Here is a 13,865-nt window from a genome sequence, read left to right as displayed (position 1 = left end):
CACAGGAGGTGGGGGAAAACCATAATAGTGTTTAATTAAAGAATAAAAAGCAAAAAACAAATCAGCAGATTACCATCATTTGTATTTTTTTGTTTACTCCAACCTCTACAGTTAGATAATGAGAAACAAAAATTAGAACATAGAAATTCTGTACTTTTCTATATAAACCTAAATGTACTGCTACTAGAAATTCTCTATGATTGATCATTAGATAAAAAAGTCAAGTTTCAAGATAGTATATACAATATAATCCCTTCTATAAAGAAAAATTAAACTAGGCCAGAAAATACATATCTATGTATACATTAAGAATTTTGTTTAAATATACAAAACTCTATTTATATATTTACTTAAATCAGAGCAAATATTTTTACAATATAGGATCAGATATTTGTATTAATATAGAAACATTCATAGGCTATAAAGTGGACTCTGTGGCTAGATGTTTTACGGAACTCGACTCTGATATCTAGAAGTATACAGAGAAATAATACTTTATGTGACAAGTATGAAATTGTTGTAAAGGGCTTTATATAGATCGTAACTCATCAAAATTACAATGATAATGACATCGCAGCATAATTAAAACTTGATAATATTATTTATAGATCAGATCAACTTAAATGTGTAGGGGAGGTAAAACTTTACTTGCACCCTCTTAAGCTTTTCGGCTGGGTCTGAAAATTAAACTGACATAAGAAAGATTAAGAGAAGAAAAGTATATGCATTTGTTCATTTTAAGTTTTATGTTATATGGGTTCCTACATAAAAAAAATGAAGACCTAGAAAACCAGTTAAATTTGAACACTTACATACTGCGTTGGACAAAGAGTAATAAATTTTGAAAATGTGGTAAAGCAAAAGGGCATGTGTTAGAGTAGTTAGTTGTATGGAGAAGAGACTAGGAAGGAAAGGGTTAGTTTAATAAGTTTTCTCTGTACAGATTCTCCTTGTCCTCAACTTCCTGTCATTGGTAGGAACGATACTTTCCTTCTGGTATAGGGTGAATATCTTTCACATGGGAATTTGGTCTCCTGTTTTTAGGAACAAGAAGGAAGTTCTTTTTGTACCTGCTATTTTTCAAGTGCTTTAAACTAAAAATATTCAATATACTTGAGCAACACACTTGGAATGGTATCGTCTGAACTGCTTCAAACTAAATACAAGTCAGTGGGCTAATGTGTTGAAGATGCTGGCTGACCATGTGTTGAAGGATATTAGTGAGATGATCCAGCACCTGGATATTAGAAAAGAGCATTTTAAAAGCCTCCATATTGGAGAGTACATATATTTAAACATATTTTTAAAGACAATAGTATTTCAAATGTATTAATATTAAAAGAAGGTAGGGGTCGTATGATAGGGAAATTGAACAATCAGGCAACTACAAATTTAACCAGCAGTTAATTAAAAGAAGAGGAATGTATCCATACCCTACTAAGTTGCCATCTTTAACTATTTAAATTGCAATATCTTCTTGTCTGTGTATCTACCTTGATAGAGTCTTTTATAAATCTTAATCAGCCTTCCAAATTTACTGGCAATTCAAACAAACTTAAATAAAGCCTTGTGTGGCATGCAATCATTTATAGTGAATTCTAAATAATCAGCTCTTAGAGATTTCTGGACCCTATACAAGCAGATAGAAATTTCATGTATTACACTTAAAATATTACCATAGCTGAAAAGAAATAAGGGCTGATCCTACATTAGCAAATGCTGCAAATGTACTTACACTTCACATACAGCCAAAAATTAAACATTCACTACTTAACAGAGAAATGAAAGGCGCAATTAATCCTTGAACTAATGGACTAATCAAGGTGAGATCAACTGCATCAGTTCATATAAGAATTGTACTTTATTTTTAATCCCAACTTTGACTTAAGAGGATTCAGGATATTTCTCTATAAGTGACAATCATTTGAAAGATATGATTTTTCTTTGCTTTCTAATACAAGTATGCAATGGAATTCCCCTGCATAATAAAGTAAGTTACTCAGGTGACATTTTTTTCCTCTTTGGAATGATCAGTGAAAAAATAATACCATAAAAATATTTTCTTTCCAGTCTTCCTTAGTCTGTTGTGTCCTTATGTTGCTTTTCAGGACAAAAATTTTTAAATATGCTGGAAAGAGAATAAAGTCTTGTAGAAATTTCTCAGAGCATAATGAAAAGAACACATAGGCTTAGAGACAAATCATCATAACTTTAGATTAGCGGATCTCAAATTTTAGTGTGTCTAAAAATCATCTGGAAGGTTTGTTAAAACACCAAAAGCAATGGCAAAAAAAGCCAAAATTGACAAATGGGGTCTAATTAAACTAAAGAGTTTCTGCACAGCAAAAGAAACTACCATCAGAGTGAACAGGCCACCTACAAAATGGGAGAAAATTTTTGCAACCTACTCATCTGACAAAGGGCTAATATCCAGAATCTACAATGAACTCAAACAAATTCACAAGAAAAAAACAACCCCATCAAAAAGTGGGCAAAGGATATTAACAGACACTTCTCAAAAGAAGACATTTATGCAGCCAAAAAACACATGAAAAAATGCTCATCACTTACCATCAGAGAAATGCAAATCAAAACCACAATGAGATACCATCTCACACCAGTTAGAATGGTGATCATTAAAAAGTCAGGAAACAACAGGTGCTGGAGAGGATGTGGAGAAATAGAAACACTTTTACACTGTTGGTGGGACTGTAAACTAGTCAAACCATTGTGGAAGTCGGTGTGGCGATTCCTCAGGGATCTAGAACTAGAAATACCATTTGACCCAGCCATCCCATTACTGGGTATATACCCAAAGGATTATAAATCATGCTGCTATAAAGACACATGCACACGTATGTTTATTGCGGCACTATTCACAATAGCAAAGACTTGGAACCAACCCAAATGTCCAACAACGATAGACTGGATTAAGAAAATGTGGCACATATACACCATGGAATACTATGCAGCCATAAAGAATGATGAGTTCATGTCCTTTGTAGGGACATGGATGAAACTGGAAACCATCATTCTCAGCAAACTATCGCAAGGACAAAAAACCAAACACTGCATGTTCTCACTCATAGGTGGGAACTGAACAATGAGAACACATGGACACAGGAAGGGGAACATCACACTCCAGGGACTGTTATGGGGTGGGGGGAGGGGGGAGGGATAGAATTAGGAGATATACCTAATGTTAAATGACGAGTTAATGGGTGCAGCACACCAATATGGCACATGTATACATATGTAACAAACCTGCACATTGTGCACATGTACCCTAAAACTTAAAGTATAATAATAATAATAATAATAAACCAAAAAAAAACACAAATTTTTCTGGCCCCAGCACAATAGATTCTGGTTCAGGAGGTCAAGGGTGAGGCCTGAAATTCCTCATGTCTAACAACCTCCCAGGTGATGTCGTACTGCCATCCATGAGCTGTGCAATGAGCAGCTCTAGAGATCATTGTTCTACTTACGAGCTTTGGTAACTGTGAAGAAGTTTCTGAAAGTCTCAGGGTCTCAAGGATTTCCTCCTCTGTGAAAAAAGAGATAACAACATTGACCTTACATAGTAACTAAAATGAGGCAGGCATTTATAATCAATTCTTTCTTTTTTTTCTTTCTATTACAAAAATATTCTGCTCCTTTTGTCAGAACTACTGTGGGACCTTCAGCATATTTATTAATAAGGACAGCTGAGTGGTATCAATCCTCAGATTTGAAAATACATAGCTTGTGACTTGCACATTTGTGCCTCCATAACTAGATATGTTCAAATAATTAATAAGTATTTGTTTAAGCATAAAACACATATATAATTAATAATTATCTGTGTTTTGGTCACAGTTCCAGTGATCAAAACAATGTACCATATTAAAATGTGTGCCTCTACTAGTCAGTAGCCAGTCACAGATGAATTGATGATATTCAGTAAATGTGGAAAGAAAGGAAGAAAAGAGAGATATATTTCATGATTTTAAAAATTCGGTCACATTATAGAAAAAACTGTACTTACAATGCACAGTTTCTGGCACAAAGTAGATGTCCCTACCTATTTGTAGGAGCAGACTTTTTTTTAGCAAAATTGTACATGTAACCCAGCATGTACGATATAAGAAAGCAAAAGTGATCAGAATGAAGCAGGCTAGGAGAATCGCTGATTTCCCTGTTCTGTCTACTGAGCTAGAGCTTGAAAAGCTTTGCCTCTGTTTTTGTTGTTTGATGATGACTCTTCCAACATTAGCATGCTAAGAATGGAGGCTAGAATTCATGTCTTTAGAATGCTAGTGACATCCTTCTCCTCAGAAATAAGACATGGAGTAAATAAATGAAGAACAATGGGTTCCATTCTGCTCTAGGTGCTGGGGCAAATGCCATTCCCAGATGTGGAAGACAAAGGACCTGAGAAATGAGACTTGGCCTGGGGAACATAGGAGCAGCTCTGAAGCTTTGCCTCCGCCAGCAACTTGCACTGTGCTAGGTTTCACTTCAGGTCTGTAATCTCAAAGGCACAAATGTATTGTTCCACTCCATTAGTAGTTGCCATAGGAAAATGAGGGGCTACTTAACATTTAAGTGAATAAATTAAATGATCAGAAAGACTAGAATGCATATCATCTCTCAATTATTATTGGCTTGGTCTTGGGAAAATATATAAATTTCTTTTCAATCTAATAAGTAGTAGAATCAGTTAATCAAACCTTTCACCTTATATCACTATTTTATCATGGTTCCCTCTTGATTTCTTTATTTATAATTATTATCCCCATTCCCTTGTGCAATCATTCTAATATATGTAACAGAATTACTTTTAAAATGGGTTCTTGTAAAATATACATTAGAAATTTGTATGCATGTATTTTTGTTTAACATGAATGGTATCTGCCAAAAATGCCATCATGTTTTTAGGCAGGGTGAGAGAGAGAGAGAGAACTCTTTTTAAAATCTACTCTCAATACCATGCATCTATCTGCTGCTTAATATTCTATACAGTATATCCTCCATATTTTAATCAAGCCCCAGTGATGGTCTCCCATTGCCTCAAAATTCTAACTCCCATAAACAAAACTACAACAAACATCTTTGCATGTATTTCCTTTTGGATCTCCATGAGGTGCTGTTATTATTGGGCCAAAAGGCCATCCACATATTCAATTTTGCTCTGAACTGTAATATTCACTGGATGTGCCAGCCTGAATGAGGGGATACCCCTCACCAACTGATGATATAAAACTTTTCACTCAAGCCAATCTGATAGGTACAGTGTGATATTTCATTACTGCTTTATTTGGCTCTGATTACTGATGAATTTCAGCATTTCTTCATATGCTTGAAGGCCTTTGGGATTTTTGTCTTCTAATTAATTATCTGTTCAGTCACAGGTCACATTGCAGAAGAGCATATGGGATGGAAGATATTATTGAGTCCACCTCTGGAAACTATTAAATTATTCGTCTTGTTCTACTGATGTTCTTTCTCTCTCTCTCTCGGCTCCATTATAAACTATACTCTTACACATGCCTTGGTCTATCAGTGGGTTTTCAAGTCCTTACAATCTGAGAGGCAGATTCCTTCACTCCTTTCCTAGTTTCTTCTTTTAAAATGTTGAAGGGAAACAGTGTTTGATACTGTTGATTCATCCCGTGAAAAGTACAAAATAGCTCAATTTGCTTCATATCTGCTTTTACGTTTTTTAATCAAATATTAATTTCTTATACAAAGAGGTTTTCTGTATTATTTTAAAGACCTTATATTTTTGTTGCTAATGTGAAGAATATCTTTATTTTTAGTTGTAGTTAGTTTGTTGTCATTGATTTTTGTAAATATACTTTTGTGGAGACTTTACCAAACACTTTTATAAGTGACCATGTTTTGTTGATTATTATTTCCATTTTTTCCCTAGGAGATAATCATATTAAATTATTTAACATCATTACTTACATATACTGCAAATAATGGCACTTTTTAAATTTTTTTGATTCTGATATCTCTTATTTCTTTTTTCTTTCTTACTGCATTAGATAGAAGTAATTCCATGTTAAGTTGTAGTCTTCTCTTGTTCTAATGCTAGAGTTTCCCTTTAGTTACAGCACCATTTATACATATTTCATAGTTATCAAGGTAAGAAAGTTTCTCTATTTCAGGTCTGCCAGAGTTTATTTTTTAATCTTCTGTAAGTGTTGAGTTTTATCAAAAGCAACCTCTATCCATGATGGAAACCAGTCAATATGCTGAGACAATTAGATTACAGATGTTAAAAAATATAACATTGTTTTTTCCATTGTTCATATGAACTTTCAAGAATTATTACCACATTTGCAATGTTTTAAGATCATGGTTACACATATTTATTTATTACATGATTAATTGATTTTATTGTTCATTTTAATTTTAGTATAGCAGCTCCATGTTTGAGATCTTTATTTGCTTTTTAATGGACATCAAAAGTGATTTGACGCTGTTTGGTTTTTGCTTTTTTTTTGAGACGGAGTCTCACTCTGTTGCCCAGGCTGGAGTGCAGTGGCGTGATCTCAGCTCCCTGCAAGCTCTGCCTCCTGGGTTCAAGCGATTCTCCCACCTCAGCCTCCCGAGTTGGTGGGATTACAGGCTGAAGTTATTTTATTATATTTTTACTATACATATACACACATACATTTTTAGAGACTACTGTTTACATACAAGTATTTACCAACCCAAATAAACAAATATTTTTATATTGTATTTTGTCAGATTTTTAATTAAAAGATAAAAATTTACAAATTAGTCAATTCCTCTTTTCCCTGAGTCCTTGATTATATCCTGAAATCTTTCTAACGACAACCATTAACATGAATGTAGAGTGAATCATTTCAGTCCACACCGCATCACGTGATTTCGAAACAGTTTTCTCTTCCCCCATTTTTTCTTGGAGGTTTGGAATTACAGCTGGAGGTTCCATAATTTTGGTTGTCACCCTAAATTATTCAACATGCTTACATAAGATTGGAGAAAGTGATCGCGGTTTACCTGGTCAAATCCGGCTTCAGGGACGGGCAGCCTGCGCAGCTGCACGGGCCTCATACTCAGACGGAGTTTGCACTTGGTTTAATGCTCTGCCTTCACCTTCTTTAAACTCTTAATAATTTCGCCTTAGAACTTATGTTTTGTAAGTGAAGTCTGATGGGCCAACTGAGCATGTGTGCATGCAAAGGATTATCAGATGGGCCCAATCTCATTACAGAAGCCCTTTAAAAGCTGAGTTTTCTCTGTCGGGATACAAGAAAAGTCAGAGAGATCTGAAGCCTGAGAAGGACGGAATGGGCTGCTGCCACCTTTGAAAATAGGCCATGTCCTTTGCAGGGACAAGGATGGATGGAGCTGGAGGCCATTATCCTTAGAAAACTAACACAGTAACAGAAAACCAAATACCAAATGTTCTCACTTGTAAGTGGAAGCTAATGATGCGAACATATGGACACACAGAAGGGAACCACATGCCCTGGGGCCTATCAGAGGGTGGGGGTGGGAGGAGGGAGGGGATCAGGAAGAATAACTAATGGGTAGTACACTTAATACCTGGATGACAAAATAATCTGTACCACAACCCCCATGACACAAGTTTACCTGTGTAACAAACCTGTGCTTGTACCCTTGAACTTAAAATAAACATTTAAAAAAAAGGAAAATGGGAAAAAGGAAAAAGAAGGAATTTGAACAGGCACTAAGAGGAGACAGTAGCCCCAGGCGACAGCCATTAAGGAAAGGGAAAACTCAGACCTATAACCTTAAGAACCTGAATTCTGACAACACACAAGTGACTTTGGAAACTAATTATTCCCAAGAGCCTCCCGATAACAGCTCCCTCAGCCAAGACCTTGATTTCAGCCTTGAGAGACTGAGCAGAGAACCCGACAGATCCTGCCTGGATTTCTGACCTATAGAACTATAAGATAACTGAGGGTTGTTTTAAACTATTAAATTTATAGTAATATAAAATTAATATAAACATCAATTGAAATAATATTATCCAGTACATCTCATACATCTTCTGTATGAGATCTTCAGTCTGTTACATGGAAAAATATTTAATTGACTATGTAGGTTTCTGTACTTTTAACAACTACCATTTTAAAATTTCTATTAATATTTTTAATTGCTTGCTGTACTTTTAGATGAAGATCACAGTTTGCCTGTCATTGGGAACTAATACAGGTTAAAATCTTGCGTTTGCCTTTCAGAGATTTTGGCCAGAAATACATCTACATGTACACATATATCCTATTTTTGTTTATTATTAAATTATGTATTTACTAATTTTGAAGGGTAGAAAGGAATCTCTACCAGATACAAGGTTTCTTTTTATTTCAATTATTTAAGCCAGAAATTAAATGAGAAAATGCCAATCGTCTATCAACAATTTGGATATGTTCTGCTTTAGTTAGCTGGCTGTATGTGCTCTCCAAGATGCTTGAGTAAATATCAACGTTAGTCATTTCATTGCTGAACAGTGTGAACTCATTCATGGATTTGCAGTTTGCCCTCACCTCCACTTGCACTGACTGGAGCCCATCTAGTTCTTTCCACCATTTCATGTCTTTGTGAGCCTATCGGCCTATATATATTTCTCTGCGGGAATTGTGACATCTACAGGTTAGCTAGGTTGCTCTCCTCATACTCAGATGACTTTCTTTTTAGAATCAGTGATGTTAATGTCTCTCCTTCCTATGCACATGTCTTAGCCTGTCATGTGCTTAAACTGTACATTGTAGCCTGCTGTACACATTGAGCTCTACTCAATGTTTCTTCAAAATCAAGAGATTTAGAATGTTTTCCAAGAGACCTTGTTGCTTCCAAAAACTCATTTTATCATTCACATGTTTTGAATTCTTGCTTGGCTAGTATTTTTCTCAATCTAGTCCTGTTTGCAGCACTCCTATTGATAGTTAAATTTTTTCTCGTGTATTACTGACAAACACTCTTGTTTCGTAATTCTTTTTAGATGCTTTTGTATGCGTGTATGAGTATATATGAAAGTGTGTGTGTGTGTACATATATAATCATTTAGTGGGCATTTGTAAAGACCATACTTTAAATATGTAAACTTCTTTAAAAAGAATATTTTTGTGAAATTTATTATTATCATTATTATTTTAACAGGTTCTTATCTAGATATTTGATATCTATATATGGCATATCTATATATTGAATATTAAGCCCTTCTTTTTAATATGTGCTGCGGATACTTTTTTGGTATTAATATATGAATACCTGCCTATGTTGCCCAGGCTGGTCTCAAACTCCTGGGCTCAAGGAATCTGCCTGCCTCGGCCTTCCAAAATGTTGGGATTATAGGAGTAAGCCAGTGCACCCAGCCAGTATATTTGCACTTAATCTTTTTTACTGGTTGTTTAAGAAATAAAAGTATGAAAACAATAATGGGTTGGTGTGTTTAGAAAGTTCTTTTGAGTCCAAGTATAGATTAAAATTAAACTTGCCTGAAGCCTGCATCTTATTGATATTTTAAAATGTCATTTAATATTGACGAAACATATATAAATTGATTTAGTAGCAAAAATTTCATTCACCAGAAAGTTACTCTAAATAAAACTGACTTTCTAAACAACACACCCAAATATTAATATCAGATGTTTTTCGAGAAGATGAGAAAGTGGGTCTACAACTATCTGAATGTATATCCTGAGTTTTCTTAAAGAACCTACATTTTTTGCATTGTCCACATAAATGCTTGAGTTATCAAAATCCCAACAAGACTATATTCAAAAATATATATCTGTTTATTGCCTTCAGATTCAAATCTAAATTATTTCCAATGTTTTATATCCTAATTTCAGAGGCAGATCATATTTTTCCCTTGAATATAACCTATGTAAGAATATAAACCATGAAGGTTTGCTTATGGCAATGCAGTTTTCTTCCTTTTTTCTTGGGTATAAAGTAAGAGAAGATATGTAAATATTTGGATGAATATTCACAACTGGAAGAATTTCAGAAACCAGTGACACCTTGGGTAATGAGCCAACAAACATTTCAGCTATCACACAAATGATATTGCAAAAAAGAGTGACTTTAAATAATCTTTGAATTTAATTTTTTATGATTTACTGTTAAATAACAAAAAGATTAGTCACCTATTTCTGGTAAAGTAACAAGTAAACATATCAAAATAAGAAAATGGGATATTTGAAAGTAATTACTTTATACTATACACTTATATCACCACTTTTCATTATCACTTACATTGTACATCCAAAATACTTTTCTGTTTCTATTGAATAATTAGAAATAAATAAGACCTGATGCTGTCTTCAGGAAGCTTATAATAAGCAGCTAACATGTGGGCATGAAAATAGGATGATTAACAATATAAGAAAGCTCCAGAGATATGTTAAAGCAGTGGGTGTGGCTGAAAAGATGGGGCTACTTCTCCCAGTTTCCAAGCAAGAGGTACCACATGTCACCATGAGGGTCACACTAGCAGAAAATGAAGAATAGAGAAAGAAAGAAACAGAAAAAAAAAAATGAAAGAATCAATGGTTGAAATTTTCCCAATTTGACGATAAACATTAAAAACATTAATCTACACATCCAAGAAGCTCAAAAAACTCCAAGCAGGCTAAAGGCACAAAAGGTCCACATCCAGACATAATGGGGTAAAATGGTCGAAAGGCAAAGGTAAAGAGAATATCTTGAAGGAAGCAAGTGATAGACAACTGTCACATGCCAGAAACCAAGATGTCATCAACAGTTGACTTCTCATCAGAAATAATAGAGGCCATAGGCAAAAAGTATTTCAAAAAAATAAATTCTCACATACTAAAGTAAAACTAAGAGAATTTGTTGTTAGCAGATGCTCCTGACAAGAACTACTAAAGGAAATTATTCAGGCCAAAAACACATACACTTAGATGGACATTTAAATCTAAAACAGAAAACAAAGAGCACCAGTAAAGGCAATTATCAAAACACATATGTGGGAGGAAATTTTTGCGTACCATATATCTGATAAGGGACACATTTTGCAAACCATGTGTGCCTAGATGTATTCGTCTGTTCTCACACTGCCATAAAGATACTACCTGAGACTAGGTAATTTATCAATAAAAGAGGTTTAATTGACTCACAGTTCTGCATGGCTGGGGAGGCCTCAGGAAACTTACAATCCTATTGGAAGGGGAAGGGAAAGTAATCACCTTCTTCACAAGGCAGCAGGGTAGAGAGAGAGAAAGAAAGAGAGAGTGCAGGGAAACTGCCATTTTTAAAGCCATCAGATCTCATGAGAACTCCCTCACTATCACTAGAGCAGCATGTGGAACCTCCCACATAATCCAGTCACTTTCCACCAGGGCCCTCCCTCAACATGTGGGGAATACAATCAGAAATGAGAATTGGGTAGGACACAGAGCCAAATCATGTTACTAGAATATATAAATAACTGCTACAACTCAATAATAAAAAGACAATCCAATTAAATAATGAGGAAAGGATCTGAACACATGCTTCTCCAAATAAGATACACAATGTTTAATAAGCACTTGAAAAGATACTCAATGTAATTAGCTATCAAGAATGTGTAACACCACAACACTCAACACCACAATGAGATACTACTTTACACCCACTAGAAAGGCTATAATGAAAAGAGATATAAGAAAAATGGTTGGCAAAGACATGGATAAATTGGAACCTTCATACACTGCTGGTGAAAATATAAAATGGTACAGGTACTTCGAAACATAGTTTGTAGCTCGTCAAAAGGTTAATCATAGAATTACCATATGACCCAGCCATTTTACTTCTAGGTATGTAACCAAGAAAAATAAAAACATATGTCCATGAAAAATACGCCAAACAAATGTACATAGCAGCATTATTTATAATAGACAAAAAAATAGAGATAACCTAAATGTCCACCAACTGATGAATGGATAAATAAAATATAATATATTCATACAATGGTGTATTATTCAACAATAAAAAATGAAATACTGATATATTCTACAACATGGATTTGCCTTGAAAACAGTTCAGGATGCCAAAAAAAAAAAAAAAAGTCAGTTGTGAAGGACCACATATTGTATTTCACTTATATAGGAAATTTAGAATAGGCAAATTTAAAAAATAGATTAGTGATTGCCTATGGTCTAGAGGGAGACAGGAATGAGGAGTGACAGCAACGGGGCATGGAGTATATTTTGGCATAATGAAAATGTTCAAAAAATTATTATGGTTATGAATGCAGAAATTTGTGGAAAAGCCATTGAATTGCTTGCTTGAATTGTGTGATTTATATCGTATGTGAATGATATTTCAATAAAGTTAACTTTTTAAAAGAGTTGAAGTAAATTCCTTTTTAGTTTAAGTAGTTATGGTTGGGGTTTCAACACTGAGGACAATGTGGAGTTATTTAACTGAAGCTGGAAAAGGATCCCTGGAGACCAACTCACCCTTTCATAAGTTTTCTCTATAACTGCATCTCCTGTGTCCAATTGCTTAAGCAAAGTAAACAAAACAAATGTGAAACTAAAAATATATTGAGTAACAAAAATATAAAATAAACCTAAAATAACATATAGCATAAGAAACCAAAGCAAGATTCAAGCAACTGTATGAGTTAAAAATTGAATCATAAAAATTATAAGAAACACATGATAAAATCAGTAAATATAACTAAGAATATCAGATGAGATGAAACACAGATAAAATAAATGCTAAATTGAATAATATTTGAGGTGCATTAAAAGAGCTTGAAACAAAAAAAGTTGGATAAATGATAAAGTCAGTCATGTTATAATTAGATAAAATCTAACTATATACAGTGCATTATTCTGTTCTCAGGCTGCTAATAAAGATATACCAAAGACTGGGTAATTTATAAAGAAAAGAGTTTTAATTGACTCACAGTTCCACATAGCTGAGGAGGCCTCACAATCATGGTGGAAGGCAAATGAGGAGCAAAGTCACACCTTACATGGCATTAAGCACAAGAATGTGCAGGGGAATTCCCCTTTATAAAACCATCAGATCTGGTGAGACTTATTCACTATCACAAGAACAGCATGGGAAAGAACCACCCCCATGATTCAATTACGTCCCACCAGGTCCCTCCCATGGCACATGGAAATTATGAGAGCTACATTTGAGATGAGATTTGGGTGGGGACACAGAGTCAAACCATATCAGACAGTAATACAAGTAAAAGACAATGGAAAATATCAAGTGCAAAACTTGAACAAATTTTTAAAATATGTTAGAGGAAAGATGGCTGACTAGACACAGCCACCGAAGAACTGGAATATTGGGAAGACTGAGGCACTCCAAGCAGATCTCCAGAGGGAATACATTTGAGAATGGACAGAAGGACACAGATGATGAGCTAAAGGGGAAAGAAACGGGGAAGCCTACACAGGGTTACAATGCACTGGGACTTGTTTCTGGCTGCCAACCACCATTGTGGAAGGGGTGAGCAGGGCAAGCCAGGAGCAACCTGCTCTTGCCACAAGCCTCTGGAATCTTGGCAGCAGGAGACCCTACAACCCACATAGACACTTAAGCTGGCAGGGACAGCTGCTTAAAGAGGTGGTACTCAAGCCTGTGCAGTACTCAAGCCGGTGCAGGGCCCAGATAGTTTAGTGCAGGAATATCTGCAGTGGAGCACAGCCAGAGATAACCCCCCGCCACCCCCCACACCCCCACACCCCCCATCCCAAGTCTTGCCATGCTTCCCCATGAGACTGTAGCCTTAGGGGAACTTTTGGACCTGAACAGAGCAGGGCAACCTTACCTATGAGATGGGCCACTCCAACCTGAGAGGTCCTCTGTCTTCTAGCCTTTCTCAGCACCTGACACTGCCATGC

The 13,865-nt window shown here is 35.2% G+C and overlaps 1 long non-coding RNA gene across 1 annotated transcript in view; it reads right to left on the bottom strand.

Moving 5' to 3' along the window:
* Positions 1 to 13,865, bottom strand: part of LOC129057665 (uncharacterized) — a 134,043-nt gene that overhangs the window by 74,888 nt on the left and 45,290 nt on the right. Inside the window, exon 2 of the long non-coding RNA XR_010136267.1 lies at positions 3,489 to 3,547. This is a non-coding gene — a long non-coding RNA (uncharacterized LOC129057665). The remainder of the gene's footprint in view (positions 1 to 3,488; positions 3,548 to 13,865) is intronic.

Source organism: Pongo abelii, chromosome 12 (assembly GCF_028885655.2).
Source record: "Pongo abelii isolate AG06213 chromosome 12, NHGRI_mPonAbe1-v2.0_pri, whole genome shotgun sequence".
NCBI lineage: Eukaryota > Metazoa > Chordata > Mammalia > Primates > Hominidae > Pongo > Pongo abelii.
This window is presented reverse-complemented; position numbering and strand designations above follow the sequence as displayed.